Source organism: Bufo gargarizans, chromosome 1, assembly GCF_014858855.1.
Source record: "Bufo gargarizans isolate SCDJY-AF-19 chromosome 1, ASM1485885v1, whole genome shotgun sequence".
Lineage (NCBI taxonomy): Eukaryota > Metazoa > Chordata > Amphibia > Anura > Bufonidae > Bufo > Bufo gargarizans.
The window spans coordinates 147,982,171-148,008,604 of NC_058080.1; the positions used below are offsets into that span (position 1 = coordinate 147,982,171).

The window sequence follows — 26,434 nt, forward strand, 5'->3', positions numbered from 1 at the left end:
TATCACATAACCTAACCCTTCGGGTGAACACCATAAAAAATCTGGGTAATAATTATTGAGTTTTGTTTGGCTGTTAACCATCGATGTGTTAAATAAAAAAATCGATTAAAATGGAAAATCTGCCAAAAAAGTGAAATTTAAAAATTTGATCTTCATTTTTCTTTAATTCTTGTGGAACGCCTAAAGGGTTAACGTAGTTTATAAAATCGGTTTTAAGTAAATTGAGGGGTGTAGTTTCTACAATAGGGTCATTTATGGGGGTATCCACAATGTAGGCCCCACAAAGTGACTTCAGACCTGAACTGGTCCTTAAAAAGTGGGCTTTGGCAATTTTCTTAAAAATTGGAAGAATTGCTTCTAAACTTCTAAGCCTTCTAACGTCCTAAAAAAAAAAAAATGACATTTCCAAAATGATGCCAACTTAAAGTAGACATATGGGGGATGTTAAGTAATAATATTTTATGTGGTATCACTTTCTGTTTTAAGAGCAGAGAATTCGAAATTTAGAAAATTGCAAATTTTTCTATATTTTTGGTAATTTGGGGATTTTTTTCATAAATAAAGGTGAAATATATAGACACAAATTTATGACTATCATGAAGTACAATATGTCACGAGAAAACATTCTCTGAATGACTTGGATAAGTAAAGGCGTTCCAAAGTTATTACCACATAAAGTGAGATATGTCAGATTTGCTAAATTCAGTCAGGAAGGGGGCAAATGGCCCAGAGGGGAAGTGGTTAAGGATGGCTGATGATGGACTGGAGGACAAGGAAGAGGAGGAGTCTAAGCGGGAGAAGCTGATGATGATGACAAGGACACTGTACTGCATGGCGATGTATCCGCAGGCGCCGGATTTTGAATGCAAACAGGCAGGGCCAGCACAGAACGATTCCGTTCCCTGGCCCTGTCAATCATAATGCGGAGGGGACGTCATTAGGATCGGAGGATGCGGCTGCTACCAGCAAGTAGCCACCCTACTTGCTGGTAGCAAGGTAATTTACATATTTTAAAAATAGCTTTTTATCAAATTCTACTGAACCAAAATGATTATTTAACTTATGTATAGGGAGCTCGCAGTATAGGGATTATTAGTAAACAAAAAAAATTTTCTTAGGATATAGGTGTGTATGCCACCTGGTTCCGGTGATTTGTGTATTTTAATCTTCTGCTACACTTCTTCCTGGGTCAGACAGGCCTCTTTTAATTGGGGATTTATTTTTACATTCTGCATTTCATCTGACAGTTTATTTTCCTCAGTAAATACCGTGAAGAAAAAAAAATATATTTATTAGCTTTGCTTTCTCCTCATTGTCCTCTGCAACTCCCCCCTCATCACTTTTTACTATTTACATAATTGAAGAACATTTTATGGTTAGTTTTACTCTCTTTGGCTTATTTTATTTGTCTTTTACATATTATTATTTGTTTCTTATAGTTTTTAATGCTTCCTTGTTATCCTCCTGTTTTAGTGATTAAAATGCTTTCTATTTGTCATTTATCGCATCCTTTACATTTCTATTTATCCACATAGTTTTTTTTTTTTTCTTGGTCCTTACCCTTTTATTCCTATTAGGTATGTACATCTTACAATTAGAATTTAGGATGGTTTAAAAAAAATCCCATTTTGTGGCTGGATTTTTATTTTTGAGGACATTGTCCCAGTTAGTGAGGCCAATGGCCAGTCCTAGATGGTTAAATTTTGCTTTTTTGATGTTTTATATTTTTGTGCCTTTCTGAAGAAACACTATTTTGAATGACAATTGGAAGGTTATTATTTTATGGTCACTATTTCCCAGATGGCCCCCAACCTGCACATCTGTTGCTCTGTCTGGTCTATTGGTTAGTACTAAGAGTCCAATATGGCCTTCCCTCTAGTTGGGTTCTGAAGCAGTTGGGAATGGTAATTGTCTTTGGTTATTGGAACATGTTTTCTATATGAGATCTACCGTTTTTAGTTTTCCACTCTATATCTGGGAAGTTCAAGTCCCCATAATAACGACCTCATTATGATTTGCCTCCTCATCTATCTCCCTTGGTAGTAGATTTTTTGTTGATTCTGGTATATTAGGTTGCTTTTAACAAACTCCTATCGGTACTTTATTATTGTTTTTGCCTCCATATATTTATATCCACAGGGACTTCACATGTTTATTTTCCTCACATATATAATCTCGGAGCATGGGCTTTAGACAGGACTTTGCATAAAGGCAAACCCCTCCCCCTCTCCGGTTTTGATGATTTTTTTCTAAACACACTGAAACCCTGTAAGTTAACCACCCAGCCATAGCTATCATCTAGCCATGTCTCATTTTTTCCCACTATGTCATGGTCCTCCTCAGTCATTACTAATTCTAGTTCCCCAGTTTTATTTGTCAGGCTTCTTACAATAGTATACATATAATTTCCTTATGAATTGTTCTAGTCCCTTCCCCCAGTCCCTAGTTTAAACACTCCTCCAACCTTCTAGCCGTTTCCCCCAAACAGTTGCACCTCCCGCATTGAGGTGCAGCCCAGTTCTCTAAAAGCTTAAAAAACTTTAAGGACAAGTATCTGGCATTCTCATCTATTGAAATGAATAAAATAAACAAGGTTTATTAATGCAGTTATTGCAGAACAACGCATACACTAAAACCGCATGGTATCTTGTCATAATAAAATGCGTTAGCTAAAACTAGTATATTAATGCAGTTATTGCAGTACAATGCATTCACTAAAACTGTACAGCATCTTGGCACAATCCAATGCATTAAAAGTACAATGTGTTCACTAAAACTGCACAGTATCTTGACATAATACAATGCATGGAATGAAACTGCTATATAAATGCAGTTATTGCAGTACAACATGTTCACTATAACTGCATTGTATCTTGACCCAATAGAATATGTAAACTAAAACTAGTAAATGAATGCAGATATTGGAATACAACATGCTCGCTAAACCTACCTGGTGTCTTGATGCACTGTAGTACAATGCATGGTATGAAACTGCTATATTAATGTAGCTATTACAGTACAAGGCGCTCACTAAAACTGCATAGAATCTGGGCGCAATACAATAAGTTTTCAGCAGGATGTATGTTATTGATGCTGGTCCTGGAGGTGCATGCCTATGAAACATTTATGAACTGTAGGAACTTGAGGTATTTGCAAATAAAGGCTAGCTGGCTGTTCATTAAAAAAATAAATTAATTATTGCAGGATTTTTTCATTGCAGAATTTGTGGTGCAACATGAGCTTTTCACTTGCTGGCTGCTATATGAAAACAGTATGAAACCCAGAACTCTGAGTCGGCAGTCCCTCCCTCCCTATGTTTTCCCTGATATAACCCTGGCTTTTCTATCGATTAAATCTACCTATCTAGTTAAGTCCTTATACCCTATACTCTCCCTACCACACCTAGGCTACCATTTGTAATTGCTTTTAGGCAGAAACTGTCAAGAAACATGCTCTCAGATCACAAACTGCTCTAATAATGGCTGCTTTCTAATCCAGAGGCTGAAGGACCTTCCAAAATCATGCCCCTGATTGGCTAGTAGGCAGTCTGTCAGCCTCTGGGCCAATCAGGGCAAACCTCTTCCTCGCAGAGTCATGTGATTCTCCACCAAAACATCCAATTAATTTGGCAGCAGAATTTTATGAACTTTGTAGCTAATCCAAATCGTTCAGAATCATTTTGCTGATCTCTACTTTCAATTTTTATGAAGCTTTTCAATGAGTAAGATCAACAACGACTATCATACTAAAATGGCATAACTTGTATACATTCAGGAAAGATCTGTCAGAGCTATATATTGTGCCAAGCATATTTTCTGAAGAAATGACCATATGTGTTTTAATGTATTTCAAAAGAAAATATTCAGGTTACATTGTATGTTCACTATTTTAATATGACTGCTCTCTTTTAATGAATTCATTTAAATCTTCCCTTTAAACATCTTTGAAGTAAATCATTATTAAGCGATTCATCTTTGGAAATGTAATTTCTATTTTAAGCAGATAATTGACTGTCAATGATGTAGCCTCAAAGGAAATTTATGACTTTCATAACTATTTGTTATAAGGCAATGGGTTTGTCCTTTTGGCGAGAGTTTTAAAAATGTACAATAAGTCATAAACATTGGTAACTATTAGACCATGCTCTCATATATAGGCAGTTCTCTGCAAAATAGAGTCAAGTAAAGAATTTTGAAGCTATTTTTTATGGAACTCCAATGTAGCAGAACTAGGTATGTACTGTAGCAGTTTTTGAAACACAATAAGAAGCGGAGTTAAAGGTCTATGTGATGGCCTATCCTTAGGATTGGCATGGATATCAGATTAGTGGGTGTCCTACTCCTGGCACCTCTATGACCAGCTGACTGAAGGGGCCATGGCACTCCAGGGAGTGATGTGTCTCCTGAATTATTTACCAGGTACAGGTCTAAACTTTTGGTAGTAACTGTGTCCAAAGTTGCAGCTCACTGTATGTAGTTCAGTCACATTAAGTGAATAAAACCAAGTTGCAATAGCATCGCGACTATGAAAAATATGGAGCTGTGCCCGGCAAATAATGAAGGCGACACAGTGTTTATGGTGTGCTACAGCTGCTTCAATCAGATGAGTGGTACGGACAGTCCATCAGTATTGTAGTTACTAAAATTACTCCTCACTCCTGCACCAAAAACTCAGCACTGATAACAGTTGGTAAAAAAAAATACTGCTGTAAGAGGAAAATCATGAAAATCAGCATGGTCCATCCAGTTTTTTTCATGTCATAGCCAAAGTGTCACAACATACAATATTAAAGTTATAAAAATCTTCTGCTTGTTGTTCACTTGTTTATAATGTATTGGCTTGGCCGGTCATTCACACACATGTAGCACTTCTTGTTTAATACATTTTTAACATAATTAGACCAATATACCCCATGATTTCACCCAGGCCAGTACCAAATAAGTTGAGAAAAAGAAAAAACAATGTACTAGTCCAGGGATGGCCAACTTGTGGCTCTCTAGCTGTTGCAAAACTAAAACTCCCAGCATTCCCAGACCTGACTACAGCTATTAACCTACACCAGGGCATGGTGGGAGCTGTAGTTTCACTACAGCTCAGCTGGAGAGCCGCAGGCTGTCCATCTTTGTCCTAGTCACTTCCAGTCTTTTTTTGCCTTCTGTTCCAATACACACCTTCTACCCAAACTGTCCAATACAAATTGGAAGAAAGAGCAGCTCCACAACATATCTAAAAACTATCCTTCTATCACTTTATATTTGGGGTACTGTCAATTTCCCTGATGTTGCTTAACTTTACAGGTGTAATATATAATCTATGTACTATGAAAACTTGCAGAAAATTCATACCAGGGCTAGATGAGACTTCAAATATATTTCCCAGTATACAGTATTTAACCTTTTTTTTTCAGCTAAAACCCATAGCCCCCCTGAAGGATACAAATATCACAAATTGCCATCCCCCAAATTTGTTAGCAATCAATACAGAATAAATTCCAGATTTTATGTAGCACCATTACTTATGTCATGTCATCATGCTAAATTAACAAGTTAACAAGGACTGAAGAAATCCGTGGTTTGGGAATGAGAATAAATATTATGATTTTGATATTTTGGAATATTAGAAAACCTGCCATAATCTTGTCCAGGCAGTCCAAGCTCTGCCTCTAATGCCACCAGATGTAAGGTAGAGACCTTATAAGTCAATGTTCAACCTTTTAAACAGCCCTTGAGACAAGATTTGAATAAGATGAAGATCATTCATCCCCATGCAGAGGGGATCATTGCCGCATGCAACTATAGCTGAACGAGCAGAGACTCATCAGAAAGGAATTTTTATCTCCCAATCATTGCACCATGTAAATAGGCCTTAAGACACATAGTCATTATTAGAAGACAACACAAGAATATATACATATACAATAAGCTCTATAATCAGGGTCAATTGTTGTATCTACTGAAAGAAAACTACACAAACAACACTGTAGCTACAATTTTTAATAGGAAAAATCTAAAAATAAAAACTGTTAAAATATGAAGACCACTTACATTTCTTCGATTGTATTTAGACCCAGACAAAGAAGTCCTGGCTGTCAGAAAAATAGTTCTGCCAATTTCACAGAACATTTCACACTGCATGACATGCATTTTATTTATGAACCATTTCATAAAAGTTTCATTATTGCTTTGGTGAATCATAATAAGCTGTCACTGACAGACACTGACCACTTTCACAGCAGGACTCTTTCCTCTAGAAATAGTTGAATTTATGAACTATAGTTTACAAAAGATTATATTCTTTCAAGTTTTGTTTTTTTAAATATCTGTAACCAGGGCTTACCACTTTTTTCAGCACCATGAAGTCTAATGTACTATTATGAAGGGTGTTACCTACCTTATTATTTTTAGGAGGGTTGTCTGATCATAAACTGATTTCCCGTTGCGGAGGCCCCAGTTAGAGCGTCGCTACAGATAAAAGCATTTAACAGCGTTTGATAAAATGAATGTCCTGCTCATGTAATGTATGTCTTGTAGATGCTTTTTGTAGCCCCCACTACTTTGTATGATGAAGAAAGGTCCTGAATAGGGATTCTCTCTTATAAATTAGAATTAGCTATTAGAATTTTTGTTTTGGAGTAGAGAATCCCTTTACCGGTGTATCTATTTAATGCTTTATTAGTTATTAATTCATTTATTATTAAACCCAAAGTTTTTTTTTTATTTGATTTGACATTTTTGGGAGTTCAGCTCGGGCCAAAAACATTGGGATGCTTGGGTGCTCGACCAAGCGCCCGAGTATAATGGAAGTCAATGGGAGAACCCGAGCATTAAACCAGACACCCCCTGCTCTGAAGAGGGGAGGGTGGCTGGTTCATAGGAATATGTCAGAAATTGATGGAAACACCACCAAAATGGTTAGGGAACAGCATGGGGGGGGGGGGGAATATTCTTTCCTGTACATTTACTTGTATATAAAGTGCAAGTTCAGCTCAAAATTTGGTTGATTTTCGGAACTGGGGCTATGATTTAGAGGGACGGCCGGTGGCATCCGAATTGCACCGCTAGAGGTGAACTTCGTGGACCGGCGTAAGACAAAGCACAGTGAAAGTCGGAGGTTCGAAGACGATCTGACAGGCGATCCGGCGGCATCATTCCCATGACCCAACAAGCAGCTTTCGGGAAACCAAAGTCTTTGTGTACCGGGGGGAGTATGGTTGCAAAGCTGAAACTTAAATAATTGACGGAAGGGCGCCTGCAGGAATGGAACCTATGGCCTGGACGCGTAAAGTATTGACAGATTGATAGCTCTTTCTTTATTCTGCGGGTGTTGGCGCATGGCTGTTCTAAGTTGGTGGAGCAATTTGTCTAGTTAATTCCGATAACCAAAGAGACTCCTCTGTGCTAATTAGTTTTGTGACCCCCAGCGGTGAGTATTGTGTTGACCAGACTCTTATGGGAGAGTGCCTGCTGCTTAGCTGACCATCGAAAAAATTATGGTTAATGTAATGCAGGTGAGCTGACCATCGCAAACATTATGGGTGAGGGCCTGCTGCCGCTTTGTTGACTCTAGATAACTTCTGCCTGATTGCACGTCCCCGTGACGTCGATGATCCATTCGGATGTCTGCCCTATCAACTTTTGATGTTCTTTTATGCGCCTAACAGGGTAATGGGGAATCAGTGCTTGATTCTGGAGAGGAAGCCTGAGAAATGACTACCACATCCAAGGAAGGCAAGCCGGTGGTGTGCAAATTACCCTCTCCCGACTGTCAGAAGAGGACACCGCATATTGAAAAATTAAATTTTATGTCACAGAAAATGTTTAGAAGTGCACACGCTACACAGCAGATGTGGGCCTAGTCAGGTCACTGTCATAAGCGAACACCGTCTATTGAAAAATGAAATTTTATCTCACAGAAAAATTTTTGAAGCGCAAACATCACACAGCAGATATGGGCCTGGTCAGGTCACTGTAAGAAGCGGACACCGTCTATTGAAAATTTCAATTTTATGTCACAGAATTGTTTTTGAAGCGCACACATTACACAGCAGATGTGGGCCTGGTAAGGGCACTGTCAGAAGCGGACACCATCTACGGAAAAACTGCACTGGAAATCACTGATATTTTAGGGATTCGCACACTTTAAACAGGAGATGTGGCGCGGATAATTTAACTGTGAGCATTGCGCTCGAGCACATGCGGTACTTGGCGAAGTACCGCCATGTGCCAAGCAAAGCGATGCTCGAGCCGAACTGGTATTCGGCCAAGCATGCTTACTCAACACTAGTGAACAACTTGTTTTAGTATATGTTACTAATATTAATAAGAAAGATATAACTTTAACTCCTGATTCAGGTAACTTTTCACATCTCTTTTTCATGGAATCACAGTGTATTTCTTATATTCTTCATATATGTATTATTAAGAGAATGTGTTTTCACAAAATTGCTTAAATGACATCCACTATTCACAATAGGTCATACCTTTCCTATGCCCTTCTGACCTCACGGGTGCACAGGGCACAGGGCATGCCTCGAAAATGTTTCCATAGAAGTCAATCCTTCCAAGCTATTGTGTCCAAGGTCCATGTGGCTGTTCTCAAAGAACATGAATTCACGCTGGAGTTTAGGACAGATTTAAAAAAATATATATGGATAGGGTTGTGGAAAATGAAAAAAATTAAACAAACATGCTAAAAATATATGTTTAACACAATTTGATTTAAACAATAAGTAATATTCTGATTATGCATTCCCTTTAAAAATTGTGCTTTAAAAAAGTTCTTATGTTTATATTTAGTGTTGCTCAAGCACCAAAATGCTTGGGTGCTCAGGCCGAACACCTCGTGATACGTCATTGGGAGAACCCGAGCATTAAACCAGGCAACCTCTGCTCTGAAGAGGGGAGGGTGTCTGGTTCACAAGAAAAGGTCAGAAATTGATGGAAACACCACCAAAGTGGTTTGGAAACAGCATGGGGAGGATGTCTGGATGCATCTTGGACTCCCAGGTCGCTGCTGGGAATGATGTTGTCTGAGTAGTAAGCCACATTTACAGACCAAAGATAAAATAGATTTTAGCGAAAGAATTGTTAGGAAACATTCTTTCCTGTATATTTACTTGTATATAAAGTGCAAGTCCTGCCAAAAATTAAAAGCAAGAGGCACTTCGATACAACCTGTATATCACATAAAGGAGGGCCTTATTCACATTGTGGTACAACTGTTCAGGTAGTGGGACTCCTACACTCATAAAGTGTATGCACTAAGTGAAAGGGCTGCCCAAAATTACAAAGAACCGGCACTCCAACACACCCTTTATTACACATAAAGGATGGCATCATAAGCACCCTTTAGAAATTATGATTGATGGCCTGCTGGTGACCCTTAAAAACATTTGGAGTAAGAGCCTGGTGATCTGAACATCTAAATCATTAGGCTCGAGGGCCTGCTGCTGAGCTGACCCTCTAAAACATTAGGGGTAAGGGTCTTCTGCTGAGCTGACCATCAAAATAATTATGTTTGAGGGCCTGCTGCTGAGCTGACCCTCTAAAACATTATGGTTGAGGGCCTGCTGCTGAGCTGACCCTCTAAAACATTATGGTTGAGGGCCTGCTGCTTTGCTGACCCTCTAAAACATTATGGTTAAGGGGCTGCTGCTGAGCTTACCCTCTAAAACATTATGGTTGAGGGCCTGCTGCTAAACTGACGATAAAAAAAAATTATGGTTGAGGACCTGCTGGTGAGCTGACCATCGGAAAAATTATAGGCGAGGGCCTGCTGCTGATCTGACCATCTAAAACATTAGGGGTGAGGGTCTGCTGCTGATCTGACCATGGAAATAATGATGGGTGATGGCCTGCTGCTAAGCTGATCATTGAAAAAAATATGGTTGAGGGCCTGCTGCTTAGCTGACCATTGAAAAAAAATTATGGGTGAGTGCCTGCTGGTGATCTTCCCATAGAAAACATTATGAAAGAGGGCCTGCTGCCACTATGGTGACTCTAGATAACCTCGGGCCGATTGCACGTCCCCATGATGGCGACGATCCTATCAACTTTCAATGGTACTTTCTAAACGTTCCGTGGTGACCACGGGTAATGGGGAAGATTCCAGAGCGGGAGCCGGAGAAATAGCTGCCACATCCAAGGAAGGTATCAGGCATGCAAATTACCCACTCCCGACTCAGGGAGGTAGTGATGAAAAAATAACAATACAGGACTTTTCCGAGGCCCTGTAATTGGAATGAGTACACTTTAAATCCTTTAACGAAGATCTATTGGAGGGCAAGTCTGGTGCCAGCAGCCGACTCACTCCCGGCCTTCACAACGTTCACCCAGTGTGCCGTCAGGGTGAGGATTGTGTTGACCAGACTCTTGGCTACTAAGACTGGATTTGTAGGAGAGGGCATGTTGGTGAGCGGACCCTCTAAAACATTGTAAGTTAGGGTCTGCTGGTGAGCTGACCCTCTAAAAAGTTGTAGGTGAGGGCCTGCAGGTGAGCTGACCCTGTAAAACATTATATGCGAGGGCCTGCATGAGGTGACCCTGTAAAACATTATATGCTAGGGCCTGCAGGTGAGCTTACCCTGTAAAACATTATATGTGACGGCCTGAAGTTGAGCTGACCCTGTAAAACATTATATGCGTTGGCCTAAAGGTGAGCTGACACTGTAAAAGATTGTAGGGGAGGGCCTGCAGGTGAGCTGACCCTGTAAAACATTATATGTGAGGGCCTGCAGGTGAGCTGACCCTGTAAAACATTATATGCGAGGCAATATATGCAAGGGCATAATATGCGGCGAATAAGCATGTTGATATGATGGAAGAGGAGGAGGATGAGAAAAGGAAGATTCAACCTTATGCCCTTTTTGTGGTGGAAGTGGTGCATGGGAATACAGTGTATTCAGTACATTGTAAACAACACATTTAAAGTGCCTTTATGTTCATCAGCTTTCCTCTGGTTGAGTCGAGAAGTCAAGGTCAATCAAGGTCTTGTTCATTTTTATAAGAGTCAACCTGTCAGCATTTTCCATTGACAGGTGGATACGCTTATCTGTTATAATGCAACCAACAGCACTAAATACCAGCTCAGAGAAAACGCTGGCTGCAGTGCAGGCCAGCACCTCCAAGGCATAGAGCGCCAGTAGTTGTAAGGCACTGAGGGATCATTGAGGAAGCTGACACGGTCTGCTATGTACTCCTTCACCATCTTCCAAAATGTTTCCCTCCTTGTGACAGTAGGCCGCTCATCAGTGTGAGGGTGCTGGCGGGGTGTCATGAAACTGTCCCAGGATTTGGAGAGTGTTGCCCTGCCTCTGTTGGAACTGCTATGTGTTCCCCTTGTTTCCCCTCCTCTTTTGGCCAAGGAACTACGGACTCTAATGCCAGCTTTGTCAGATGGAAATTTTTTGAGCAATTTTTCAACAAGGACCTTCTGGTATTGCACAATTTTCCTCCACCAGAGGAACGAGAGATGAGAAGTTCTCTTTGTAGCGGGGGTCGTAAACAGTGAACAACCAGTAATCAGTGTTGTCTAAAACGTGTATAACGTTTGGGTCGCAGAAAAGGCAGCCTAACATGAAGTCAGCCATGTGTGCCAGAATATTAACAGGCAAGACTTCACTGTCGTCATCAGGAGGATGACTCTCAATCTCCTCATCCTCTTCCTTCTCTTCTGCCCACCCACAAAGAACAGATGTAATTAAACTTCCATGGGTACTAGGAGGCAACCATCTCCTGCTCCTCCTCCTCTTCATCGTCCAATTCGCGCTGAGAAGACGAACTGAGGGTGGTCTGGCTATCACCCTGTGTAATGCCTTCCCCCATTTCCACCCCTTCCACATACAAAGCGTCATCCTTAATTGTGAGCAGTGAGCATTTAAATAGACACAGAAGTGGGAGGGTTATGCTGATAATAGTGTTATCGCCGCTCACCATGTGTGTGGATTCCTCAAAGTTTCTTAAAACCTCACAGAGGTCAGACATCCATACCACTACTTGCTTGTGAATAGCGGAAGCTGACTGGAAAGGCGACACCCATGTTGCAGCTGGTATTTCACTACTGCCCTCTGCTGCTCACAAAGCCTGGTCAACATGTGGAACGTCGAGTTCCAGAGAGTGCTCACACATAACAGCTGGTGAGCTGGAAATTTCCAGCGCTGATGCAGCGTTTACAGTCTGGCTGAAGCTGTCGATGACTTGCGTAAATGTGCACTCACACGGCGCACCTTTACCAGTAGCTCAGGCAAATTGGGGTAGGTTTTGAGAAACCGCTCAACCACTAATTGTAAGACATGGGCTAGGCATGGGATATGTGTGAGCTTGCCAAGCTCCAAATCCGCCACCAAATTACGGCCATTATCAAACATGTGGCGCAGCTAATGTCACTGTCCGCAGCGGACACCGTCTATGGAAAAAGTACACTGGATGTCAGATATTTTTGTGATGCGCACACTTTACGCAGGAGATGTGGCGCAGCTAATATCACTGTCCGCAGCGGACAGCGTCTACAGAAAATGTACTCTGGATGTCACAGATATTTTTTGGATGTGCTCACTTTACACAGGAGATGTGGAGCAGCTAATGTCGCTGTCTGTAGAGGCCTAACTATTGCACGCTATTTAGTGCAGGATATTGCTGCCACACACGATAGTCCTTAAAAGGACTTTTGGGTCTGTAAAGCTTTAGCTATTTAGCACAGTTTGCGCTAAAAATACATATTGCTGATGCCACACACAACAATAGTCCTTAAAATGACTTTTGGGTCTGTAAAGTTTTAGCAATTTAGCGCAGGTTGGGCTAAAAATATATATTGCTGCTGCCACACACAATAGTCCTTAAAAGGACTTTTGGGTCTCTGAAAAGTTCTTCTAATAAAAATATTCCTATATCATTCCCTACACTGTCTGTCCCTTCCTCAGCACAGCTGTCCCTGACTTAGACAGCGGAACACGCGTCATCAGGTGCTATATTACGGCCAGCTATTATCTGTAATGCCAGTAACCAACATGGCTACAGCATTACAGTGAGGGCAGTACCTACCTGCACGTTTATTGGTTGCTTAGCATCCAAGAAACTTGCGTGGAGGAGACGCGAGCATTGCACTCGAGCACATGCGGTATTCGGCCAAGCACTGCCATGTGCTGAGCATCGAGATGCTCGAGCCGAACTGGTGTTCGGCCGAGCATGATCGATCAACACTAGTTATAATCCATTCAGTTATAGCAAATATTAGCACTTTCCTAAAACTAAAAATTGTGCCTTTTATCTCACAAAACAGATTGTGGGAATAATTTCAGTTCAACTCGTGGAACGATTACAAAAGTCGACTGATCTTGTTCTATGCTCAGAACACATTGAAAAGGTCTGACTAATGGCTGCTAATTCAATGTTGACTTTGTCATTTGCTCAGTTTCATGTGTTTGAATCATTAATTAGAATCGTTTGGAGATATTTTTGTTCAAACATCATAACAAGAAGCATAATTGTTAATCATTTCACAAAATATGATAATGAAAGCATCTGCTCTCTACAAAGGATTGCCTGAACGATCATCCAGGATATCAGGATTGACATTATCATTAACACTTGACAAAATGTTGCTTGGGTATAGATAAATATGTATATTAAACCTAGCATCACATGAATGGAAAATATACATTCCTATTCTGACATCATGGAGAGACATAATGCCTATATTTAATGGTTTATAACATAAAAATATACACTGTGAAAAATGATTAAAAGATTATATTTTTTTTATGTCAAAGTCAATGATAAAACTATTGAGGCTCAAACATCTAATATTATTTAATGTTCCAATCAACCTGTCAGTCAAAGAAGTAAGATAAAGCCAATAATGGGACAATATTATATGAATACATTAGAAATGTTCAACAAGATTACAAAGTGAATGTCAGACAAGGGTCATCTGCTTTGCTCTAAATCATAATGTTGGGCATCTAATCTTTTAAAAAGGAAATAAAAACATGGGGGAATTTATCATTTGTGGTGGTGGTTTTGGTGTCAGTTTTAAGTCTGCCTTTGCTTTGTGCGGTTGCAGCAAATTTATGAAATGGAGCATAGTAATAAATATATTTAGCACAAGTGCAATGCGGTGTACGCCTATGTCTGTAAAAGTACATGGGGGTTGCCTGGCATGGAGGTGCAACTTCTTAGCAACGTTTTAAAAAGTTGGACATCGTAAAATAGACTAAAAGGTGCTCTAATCTGAATTACTGATCTGCTTTTCACTCTACTGGTTAATGTGGAGAGGCTCATCAAATGTAAAATTTGAACAAATGCCACAAAAAATATACCAAATGTTATATGCAGGCATCACTTGTGAAATCTTTCTGTCACAAAACTGGTGTTTAAAACTGACTTTTATAAATGTCCCTCATAATAAAATGCCACATATGTTTTCCCATTTCTTAAAACCATGGAAAAGACTGACTGGACAAGATATATATATATATATATATATATATATATATAAAAAGTTTCACCTGCACATATGGTTTAATAAATGGCTAGGATGTGTTTGGCTCAATTGTTAGCTCTTAGGTCCCATTTATGGCATTTATTCCAGATAAGGAACCCCCTTTATGAAGACTACCTACCCTAATAAACTACAAGAATAACTATTGGCTTTTAAGACATTAAAGGGTTCTACCTCATAAAAACTCTCAATATCTGGAGGCAAATATTGGACATCCTTTTTATGTGACATGGAAACACCATTTATCATTGTATATGGGAGCATGTTGCTAATATTATAACCTTTATGGTTCTCTCATTGAAGAAACCGTGTGAAGGTCACCTCGTCATAAGATATAGATATCACGTACAGCAGTATTTAATTATGCTGCTCTTTACAATTCATTATATTCTTAAGTCAAAGCGAAATAGCAAATCAACATGGTCTTACATTGCAGAGGTATATATGGCATGACCTAAATCTCAATCCATACTAAAAATGCATAGAGAATATTATTAGTTGGTGGTTGAGAAGAAGATTTTTGTTTTTTTTCCACTTCACTAATAAATTCTTAAAATTTTCAATTATGGATGTGATGCCTTTACATTGAATTTATTCACACAGTATCTTTGGTTGCCTTTTAGATTGAGCGACCCTAATCTTAATTTTAAGGGTTTGAAAAATGCCCTGGAATGCAGCATTTTCCATATTCATTAAGTGAATTTCAAAGCAGCCTCCCATAAGTCTTAGCTTGTACAAAATAAATGTGATCAAACACAATGTTTAGCAAAAGTCTGAGGATAAAGTTTCCTATGAAGGACATTAATTAAAAATAAGCCAAGAGCATGAAGTGAACATATTCCGATAGCACAACTTTAGCTTTCACCTTTTCCTTCACCTTCTGTGCATCAAGTATGATAGAAAGAGGATCAAATGAGAAATCAAGGTAAATTTAAGATGCAGTAAGTATACGGTATAGCACCACACATACAAGGTAAACTGATAGGATGACGACAGGGAAATAACACAGGCTTTACTTAGAGATGACTTTCTTAAAAATATATCATTATCTTTAAATGACAGGGATACTTTAGATGTTGCTAAAGAGATAAAAAGTATAGCAATTCCAAAACAAACCCTCCCCAACCCTCCCCACACTGGTATGAAATGGGAAAGATAATTACATGCTCGCCAAGATTACAGTGCTTACTCTAGAGGTAGCCCTATAAAGTTGCACTTTGACAATGGTTTTATTCCACAAGGTTATTCGACTCTCAGCAGTCAAGCCGTGTATAACAATGCAAATGATGAAGCATTATAAAATATCTAATGCATATGCCACTCTGTGACACACATACTAAAGAGACTACGTTATAAAGCATGGGTAAGTACAGTTGAGCAGTAAAGAAATAAATAATTTAAATAAATGTCTAAGATCTGTTGCTTCACAATAACATTCCCATCAGATTCATTTATGCCAGAAACCTCATCTACCTTTGCTTTGTTTAGCACTCCTGAAAATACATAAAAGCTCAACTTCAATAACGTATTTCCATATACACAATACATGGGGAAGCATACTAAGCACATAGCCGTATGGTGTGCATGAATAATTTCCATAGAATTTATGCTTTAAATACTGTATCGGAAAAAACAATAGCAATGTGCTTGGCAGTAGGTATCTTCCAATATTATCAAAAGGCTCATAGTGTTACCTAGAGATAAACCTGATCAAAAGTACAATGTGTGATAATCTTACTGGAATGCCACATTGCCCAGTTCTCATTGTATATCCGCAACAATTTCAACATGTAAGAGAAAAAGTGATATCTGTTATTAAACAGATACGCTCCTACCTCAGTACATTGGTAATGGCGCAGATATCCCTCCAATGTACTTTGTCTTCAAGCTATGCTTCAGCCACCACCCTATGAAAAAATGCAGAAAGACACCAATTATATGATGCATTACAATCAAAAAATTATTGAATGTTATAAAAAAAAATGCACACTTCATTCCAACAATTTTAGTACAATGAACTAGTATGTACTATCAAATAAGAAGATATTAACTTTTTGGGACACAACCTATTTTTCCTACCTTGCCTTCCAAGATACACAGTTAGATCCATATATATTTGGATACTGACTCAAATTTTGTTTGTATTACCTGTTTACTAAAACATATTCAAGATATAGTTATACAATGAACATGGCCACACTTTTAGCTTTCATTTGAGGGTATCCACATTAAAATTGGATGAAAGGTTTAGGAGTTTCAGCTCCTTTACATGCGGCACCCTGTTTTTAAAGGGATCAGAAGTAACTGGACAATTGACTCAAATTGACTCCCTAAACAGGGATAATAGTAAGTGCAGTGAGATCCCTGGGCGCCGTTGCTCCACCAACTGGATCCACATTCCTCATTCCTAGTTACCATGTGTCACTCTGACAGCCACGACTAAACAAATTCTATTCTTCACTGTGAAGTGTAACAAAATTTGTACCCATGTGGATCTCTTCATAAAGTTTGTGATCCCTCCACACTATGAACTTAATGGTATTTTGTTTTCAACATGTACTTGGGTTAAAACCAGATGGGCCGAACTTACTGGATGGATAAAACATGGCAGCTGAATTATTGCCATATGGAAGGAGTGTCGTTGGTTATTGGAATAAACTAAACATATCAGTCCACCAACTTGACCCAACTTCATTGTAGCTAGTACGTTCTTTTAGTCATATTTGGTCAATGTTTTGCATCAGTATTCAATCAGAATTTGTAACCCAAAGCAGGAGTGGGTCCAAAACTTAGATGATAAATATTTCCATTATATATTATCTCTGTTTTGGACCCACTTCTATTTTTGGCTTACAATTACTCATCGAACACTGATGCAAAACACTGACAATATTCTGAACATCTGAAAGAGGCTTTATGGATACTCAAAATACAGGATTTTTTTTGTTTGTTTTATGTTTTATGATCAGAACAACAGAAACATAAATAGTGATGTTAACACAGCTGTACTGCCACTGCCGCTACCCCCCTCCCCACTCTGTCATGGGGCCACTTTTGTCGCGGTTACTGCTACTGCTGCTGCCACCTGTCTTGGGGCCACAGCTGCTACTGCTGGCACTGTACCCACTTTGTTATGGGGCCACTACTTAATTCTTGGGGCACTACAAAGTTAAGTCCACGTCGATAAATTAGACCTGATGCCTTTATTGGCCTGTTATACTGACGCACAGTAATTCCACAGCTAACAGAAAGGATAGCTATAAATCTTGGTTCCCTGCACAGTGATATAGATGGTGATAAATTGCAACTGTCTGTAATTTTGATGACACAGTACCTATAGAACAGATTAACCATGAATGTGTGTGCACTAGAACGTAATGCATAAAACAATACCCTCTCCCTGCACTGCACCTGTACTGGGTATACCAGATTTATTGCGATTAATTTTTGTTTATATAATGTTACTAGATGAAGGACCCGGCTTTGCACGGGTATTAATCTATTTCATTTAATGTTTGTGTGTGTCGTTAAAAGATATCAACAGTATCCACTATAACAGTGGAATCCACAGCCCCCCACAACCTTAACACTGGCTCTCCCACAGTGCCCTGTCTCCTTAAAATGGGACCTCTATAGCAGCCTACCCCTTTAACTTTGACCTTTACAGCAGCCTGTCCCTTTAAGGCTGGGTTCACACAGGCATTGCGGGTGACGTGCAGGAACAGATATGGGTGCTTTGTGGGAAAATGCACGATTTTCCCCCGCAAGTGTAAAGCGTTTTAATGTGTTTTGCACGCACGTGAGAAAAATCGGCATGTTTCGTACCCAGACCCGGACGTCTTTACAGAAGTTCGGGTTTGGGTTAGGTGTTGTGTAGATTTTATTATTTTCCCTTATAACATGGTTATACAGGAAAATAATAGCATTCTTAATACAGAATGCTTAGTAAAATAAGGATGGAGGGGTTAAAAAATAATAATAATAATTTAACTCACCTTAATCCACTTGTTCGCGCAGCACGGCTTCTCTATTGTCTTCATCTGTGAGGAAAAGGACCTGTGGTGACGTCACAGCGTGCATCACATGGTCCATCACATGATCCATCACCCAATTTTTTTTTAACCCCATCATCACTATTTTACTAAACATTCTGTATGAAGAATGATATTATTTTCCCTTATAATCATGTTATAAGGGAAAATAATAAAGATCGGGTCCCCATCCCGATCGTCACCTAGTAACCATGCATGAAAATCGCACCGCATCCGCACTTGCTTGCGGATGCTTGCAATTTTCACGCAGCCCCATTCATTTCTATGGGGCTTGCGTTGCGTGAAAAACGCACAATATAGAGCATGCTGCGATTTTCACACAATGCACAAGTGATGCGTGACTCATGTGCACAGCCCCATTGAAGTAAATGGGTCCAGATTCAGTGCGGGTGCAATGCACTCACATTACGCATTGCACCCGCGCAGAAAACTCACCTGTGTGAAAGGAGCCTAACAGTGAATTCCACAGCACCGCAACCCCTTGACAGTGACCTCTAAAACCTAAGAGCAGAATATAAAATCAGTGATACAGTCCTAACCTCAGTATCTGAGGGAAGGGATTTAGGGGTCATTATTTCAGAAGACTTAAAGGTAGGCAGACAATGTCATAGAGCAGCAGGAAATGCTAGCAGAATGCTTGGGTGTATAGGGAGAGGCATTACCAGTAGAAAGAGGGAGGTGCTCAAGCCGCTCTACAGAGCACTAGTGAGACCTAATTTGGAGTATTGTGCTCAGTACTGGAGACCATATTTCCAGAAAGATATTGATACTTTGGAGAGAGTTCAGAGAAGGGCTACTAATCTAGTACATGGATTGCAGGATAAAACTTACCAGGAAAGATTAATGGACCTTAACTTGGAAGAAAGACGAGACAGAGGGGATATGATAGAAAGTTTTAAATTAGAGGGGCAAAGGTTTAAAAGTAATATCAGGAAGTATTACTTTACTGAGAGAGTAGTGGATGCATGGAATAGCCTTCCTGCAGAAGTGGTAGCTGCAAATACAGTGAAGGAGTTTAAGCATGCATGGGATAGGCATACGACCATCCTTAATATAAGATAGGGCAAAGGGCTATCCATAGTATTCAGTATATTGGGCAGACTAGATGGCCCAAATGGTTCTTATCTGCCGACACATTGTATGTTTCTATGTTTCTATGAAGCGAGAAAGTCACCCTCCCACCCCAGCAGCTGAAAGAAGTTGATTTCTACCTTCAGCTGCGGAGTGGGAGGGAACATGGTCTAACTGGATCAAGGGCTTGAATTAGCAAGACCTGGGGTTGAGGTTTTCAAGTCTTTTGAGGGTGAATGGCCACCCTACCTGCCCCCTGAACTGTGACCTCCACAGCACTCCACTCCCCCTTTAAAGCTGACCTACAGCAGTGAATAAAAATAGCTGGGTTGTTATGGAAACCTGGTGTAAAACTGTGTGTATATGGAGACTATGAACACGCAAGCTTATTTTGGCTGATAAGGGACATGTGACCATGTGTATGGAAGTTGGGATATGAAGAAAAAGACCTGCAGGCTTCTATTGGCTAATGTAGGTCATGTGATGTGCCATATTTGCATTTTGGGGGAATATCTCAGGAACAGTATGTCTTAGAGAGCTGAGACCCGTTCTAAAACCTTCCTGGATACCTTATGTACCTGTGTGTCAAATTTCATCATTGTAAATGTGACGGTGCAGATTCCTTTACCGGACATACACACATACACACATACACTCAGCTTTATATATTAGATTAGTGTAGATGTTTGGGCCCAAACATAGTCATTTCAGAGTTATGGAATGGAGTCACTCTGAGGGTCATAATGGAATCATTGGAATGGTCGCTCAGTCATCAACTTGATTAAAGGTCTATGCATGTATTCACTTTCTCTTATTATTCAATTCCGGTCAGTCTTGAGCTTAACACTCTGATTCATGACTATGACCATGTCACTAAGTATTCAATATCTAAGTTGGTTCATTTACAAATACGAGGAACTTTTAGACTAAGGGGCATTCAGTATTTGAGGGACATAAGTAAAATTGCATTGGGGGTCAGATGGCCCCTTTAAAGTTTCCATTAATTTCATTGATGGGTACAGCTTGGGAGAGAGTAGTTTAAATAACGAAATTAAGATATGCATTGTTTAATATGTCGTTATAATAAGAATGTTTCATCTCTGCTAGAGATGAGCGAATCGAATCCCACAAAGTGGAATTCGATCCGAATTTCAGGATAAATTGGATTTGCCTATAAGCCGAATTTCCTCATGCTTCATGTCAGCGAATTGATTTAACCTGAAATAGTATTAAAAAAATTCAAACTTACCTCCTCTATTTGCTCGTGATGGGCCTCCAGCCTCCAGCTTGCTTGAAGATCTCGGCCGAAATCCTGTACTGCACGAGATTACATCATCACGCCGGCCGGTGTATGTCACCACGTAATCTCGTGCTACACGGGATTTCCTCCGAGATCTTCAAGCAAGATGACAGTGGCTGGCCCGTCGTGAGTAAATGGAGGCGGTAAGTTTGATTTAATTTTTTTTTATTGTTAATTTTACACTCAGATGCCGCAATCATGTATGAACGCAGCATCTGAGGGGTACAATGATGGGGACGGCGCTATCGCAGCTCCCTGTCATTGCACCCGCTATTGTTTTTTAAAAATGCACTTCGTGACAAAGTAGTCACAAAGCAAATTTTTTCTGCAAATCAGCCGAATCCAATTTTTAAGAAATTTGCTCATCTCTAATCTTTGCAACAAGTATTTAAAAAAAATTGCTGGGTTTAAAAAAGTGAATTTATTGACGTCGCCATGTATTATGTGATATCATACAACACAAGACTTCTTCAAGTAATTACAGCAGCACATTTTTAATCCTTTCATTTTATTGTGCGTAGAATTTCTGATGATCATAAATGTTTGCAAGCTGGTCAAACACAGCACAATTTAAAGGGGTTTCCCATAACAGTAATATCATATTTCTTGGGTATGCTATCACTTTATGATTGATGGGGGCAGACATATGGGACCTTTATCAATTCTAAAATGAAGAGGATGTAGTGAATGGAAGCAGCTACAGTTCTCTGAGTCTAAATGAGTTTGAATCACCGCATTCTGAAAGCAGTGCCTTTTATATCTTTTTGTAGATTTTTCAGTGAAGTCTTTTTTGGTATTACATAATTATATTTGTATTTTAATTTAGGGTAGATGGAATTTATAATGATACATTTATTTTATGCTCATAGGCAAAAATTAAAGTCTGACTGGACTTTCATTTCTTTTGATATGTCATAGGTTTTGATCTATAGGGGTCTGAGTGCTAAGACCCCCACCCATCTTAAGAAAGTGAGAGATTTACTCTACTCACATGGCACACTCCCTCTCTATGGTGAAGGAGGCTCAGGCTCAGTAGAAAGGCTATGGACCTAAATCAATTCCATTAGTGAGTAATGCTTCTCTAGCCCAAACAACAGCTTCTAACCTTACCCCAGATATCCATTACATCAAAATAACCTTAATAGTAGGGAAATACAATGTAAAGGCTATAGACACCATATCAGTTTGGTCATAATTTTGCTCAAATGAGTATTTTTGAATTGTTAGGAAACTATAGATGAGGACTAGAGACTAAGCTGTCAGAGAAGTCCTCTGATCAATTTCACTGAGAAAAAGAAGGTTCAATCTGCAGAAGGCTGTGGAACAGAAGGCTGTAGAAAAGCAAACTGTTGAAAAGGTTTAACAAAGACAAATTGGAAAAAATAATAAATATTTTAGCTCAAAATAAGTTAAATGCAATAATACAACATTTTCCCCATAGGTGTCCATAGCTTTAAAAATGCATTTTAGTTACACTTACATTTTCCACGACATAAAAAAAATCTAAACAAACAATACTAAAATGAAAATGACGGAACAATAAACTCCCATTTCTCATCAAAATAAAGAAATGCAAGAAACAATTATGGCTTTCAAAGCTGCACTTGCTAAAAATATAAATGTGTCTGGTCAGGAGGTAAATGGCCTGTCTTGAAATGCTTAGATAGAATCAATATCAATGATAATGACTAGTATTATGTTTCTATGTCCTATATGTAAGTGAGTATACAGTACGTGTATACACTGCAGACTGTTTTAAAGCTGAACATAGTGAAAATAAAAACTGGGTAGTAATTATTGTATTGTATTCTCTATATCACCGATTGATATCTAGGCTAAAAATGTCTTCAAAGAACACCTCACGCTTTTATTAAGAAACCTTATCTCCCATTTCAAACTGTGTAATAAAAAACCCAAATGTATGCAGCTGGAAATTGCATATAAAATGTAAACAGACTGGAACATAAAATGGTAATACAGAAGACCAATGCTTGGTTGACCTGAAATTCTGTTTGACTATTTAGTTCTTTTGGTGAAATCACTAAAGCTTGAAAGTTGTTTGTGTCAGCATATTTATGAGGAATCTGAAAAGCGAGGTTGCAGAATTACATATTAATTGCCTATACTATCTATTAGACTCGATGCATAAATATATTATTTTGCAGCTATCAAGCATATTATGCATAGCAAAGTAAGTATGCCTCAATCAGTTCTACATGAAAGAAAATTAGTATGAATGTATTCATTATGTAAATGATTGGGTAGGCAATGTTGTTCCTCCTATCTAGTATTTGTTCTATGCAATTTTTTTATTATTTCTACATTGAATACATATATGTGTCATGTGACAAATAGCGTCATTGGTACAGCCCACAAAAACATCAGAGTTTATACAAAAAAAAGATATTTTGGAGGGTATAGCAACTTTCCTGGGATTCATATGTTCAAACATATACACACACGGTTGGTATGGTACCCTTCCATTAAAGAAAGAGAAACCCACAATGGTCACTGAAATAACTTGAAACTGAAAAACAAAATTCCCTGAAAACCATCTAATGAAAATCAGTCATTGCTTTTGAATTGCGGTTCAAATATAATTTATAAAGCAAACTAATGAAACTGGCCTGGAAAAAAATGATGCTACCCTTCGCTTAATATTTTGTTGCACAACCTTTCGAGGCAATAACTGCAATCAAGCGATTTCTATAACTTGCGAGCAAACTTCTTGCGAGCAAACCTCTCCAGCTGTTTCAGATTTGAAGGGTGCCTTGTCCAGACTTCATTTTTTAGCTCAATCCTTCCTTCAGATGTTCAATAGATCATGGCTAGAGTTGAGCGAACACCTGGATGTTCGGGTTCGAGAAGTTCGGCCGAACATCCCGGAAATGTTCGGGTTCGGGATCCGAACCCGATCCGAACTTCGTCCCGAACCCGAACCCCATTGAAGTCAATGGGGACCCGAACTTTTCGGCACTAAAACGGCTGTAAAACAGCCCAGGAAAGGGCTAGAGGGCTGCAAAAGGCAGCAACATGTAGGTAAATCCCCTGCAAACAAATGTGGATAGGGAAATTAATTAAAATAAAAATTAAATAAATAAAAATTAACCAAAATCAATTGGAGAGAGGTTCCATAGCAGAGAATCTGGCTTCCCGTCACCCACCACTGGAACAGTCCATTCTCAGATATTTAGGCCCCGGCACCCAGGCAGAGGAGAGAGGTCCCGTAACAGACAATCTGGCTTCATGTCAGCAGAGAATCAGTCTTCATGTCATAGCAGAGAATCAGGCTTCACGTCACCCACCACTGTAAGAGTCCATTTTCATAAATTTAGGCCCAGCACCCAGGCAGAGGAGAGAGGTCCCGTAACAGAGGATCTGGCTTCATGTCAGCAGAGAATCAGTCTGCATGTCATAGCAGAGAATCAGGCTTCACGTCAGCCACCACTGCAACAGTCCATTGTCATAAATTTAGGCCCAGCACCCAGGCAGAGGAGAGAGGTCCCGTAACAGAGGATCTGGCTTCATGTCAGCAGAGAATCAGTCTGCATGTCATAGCAGAGAATCAGGCTTCACGTCAGCCACCACTGCAACAGTCCATTGTCATAAATTTAGGCCCAGCACCCAGGCAGAGGAGAGAGGTCCCGTAACAGACAATCTGGCTTCATGTCAGCAGAGAATTAGTCTGCATGTCATAGCAGAGAATGAGGCTTCACGTCAGCCACCACTGCAACAGTCCATTGGCATATATTTAGGCCTAGCACACAGGCAGAGGAGAGAGGTCCCGTAACAGACAATCTGGCTTCATGTCAGCAGAGAATCAGTCTGCATGTCATAGCAGAGAATGAGGCTTCACGTCACCCACCACTGCAACAGTCCATTGGCATATATTTAGGCCTAGCACACAGGCAGAGCAGAGAGGTCCCGTAACAGACAATCTGGCTTCATGACAGCAGAGAATCAGTCTGCATGTCATAGCAGAGAATGAGGCTTCACGTCACCCACCACTGCAACAGTCCATTGGCATATATTTAGGCCTAGCACACAGGCAGAGCAGAGAGGTCCCGTAACAGACGATCTGGCTTCATGTCAGCAGAGAATCAGTCTGCATGTCCTAGCAGAGAATCAGGCTTCACGTCACCCACCACTGCAACAGTCCATTGGCATATATTTAGGCCTAGCACACAGGCAGAGCAGAGAGGTCCCGTAACAGACAATCTGGCTTCATGACAGCAGAGAATCAGTCTGCATGTCATAGCAGAGAATGAGGCTTCACGTCACCCACCACTGCAACAGTCCATTGGCATATATTTAGGCCTAGCACACAGGCAGAGCAGAGAGGTCCCGTAACAGACAATCTGGCTTCATGTCAGCAGAGAATCAGTCTGCATGTCATAGCAGAGAATGAGGCTTCACGTCACCCACACTGCAACAGTCCATTGGCATATATTTAGGCCTAGCACACAGGCAGAGCAGAGAGGTCCCGTAACAGACAATCTGGCTTCATGACAGCAGAGAATCAGTCTGCATGTCATAGCAGAGAATGAGGCTTCACGTCACCCACCACTGCAACAGTCCATTGGCATATATTTAGGCCTAGCACACAGGCAGAGCAGAGAGGTCCCGTAACAGACGATCTGGCTTCATGTCAGCAGAGAATCAGTCTGCATGTCATAGCAGAGAATGAGGCTTCACGTCACCCACCACTGCAACAGTCCATTGGCATATATTTAGGCCTAGCACACAGGCAGAGCAGAGAGGTCCCGTAACAGACAATCTGGCTTCATGTCAGCAGAGAATCAGTCTGCATGTCATAGCAGAGAATGAGGCTTCACGTCACCCACCACTGCAACAGTCCATTGGCATATATTTAGGCCTAGCACACAGGCAGAGGAGAGAGGTCCCGTAACAGACGATCTGGCTTCATGTCAGCAGAGAATCAGTCTGCATGTCATAGCAGAGAATGAGGCTTCACGTCACCCACCACTGCAACAGTCCATTGGCATATATTTAGGCCCAGCACCCAGGCAGAGGAGAGAGGTCCCGTAACAGACAATCTGGCTTCATGTCAGCAGAGAATTAGTCTGCATGTCATAGCAGAGAATCAGGCTTAATGTCAGCCACCACTGCAACAGTCCATTGGCATATATTTAGGCCTAGCACACAGGCAGAGGAGAGGTTCATTCAACTTTGGGTAGCCTCGCAATATAATGGTAAAATGAAAATAAAAATAGGATTGAATGAGGAAGTGCCCTGGAGTCCAATAATATATGGTTATGGGGAGGTAGTTAATGTCTAATCTGGACAAGGGACGGACAGGTCCTGTGGGATCCATGCCTGGTTCATTTTTATGAACGTCAGCTTGTCCACATTGGCTGTAGACAGGCGGCTGCGTTTGTCTGTAATGACGCCCCCTGCCGTGCTGAATACACGTTCAGACAAAACGCTGGCTGCCGGGCAGGCCAGCACCTCCAAGGCATAAAAGGCTAGCTCTGGCCACGTGGACAATTTAGAG

General features: G+C 40.2%; 1 protein-coding gene across 1 annotated transcript in view; it reads right to left on the reverse strand.

Annotated features, from left to right (window-relative positions):
- Positions 1–26,434, reverse strand: part of SGCZ (sarcoglycan zeta) — a 1,451,138-nt gene that overhangs the window by 893,693 nt on the left and 531,011 nt on the right. The window contains exon 3 of the mRNA XM_044295758.1: positions 16,332–16,403. The gene's annotated coding sequence lies outside the window, so the exon portion shown is untranslated. The remainder of the gene's footprint in view (positions 1–16,331; positions 16,404–26,434) is intronic.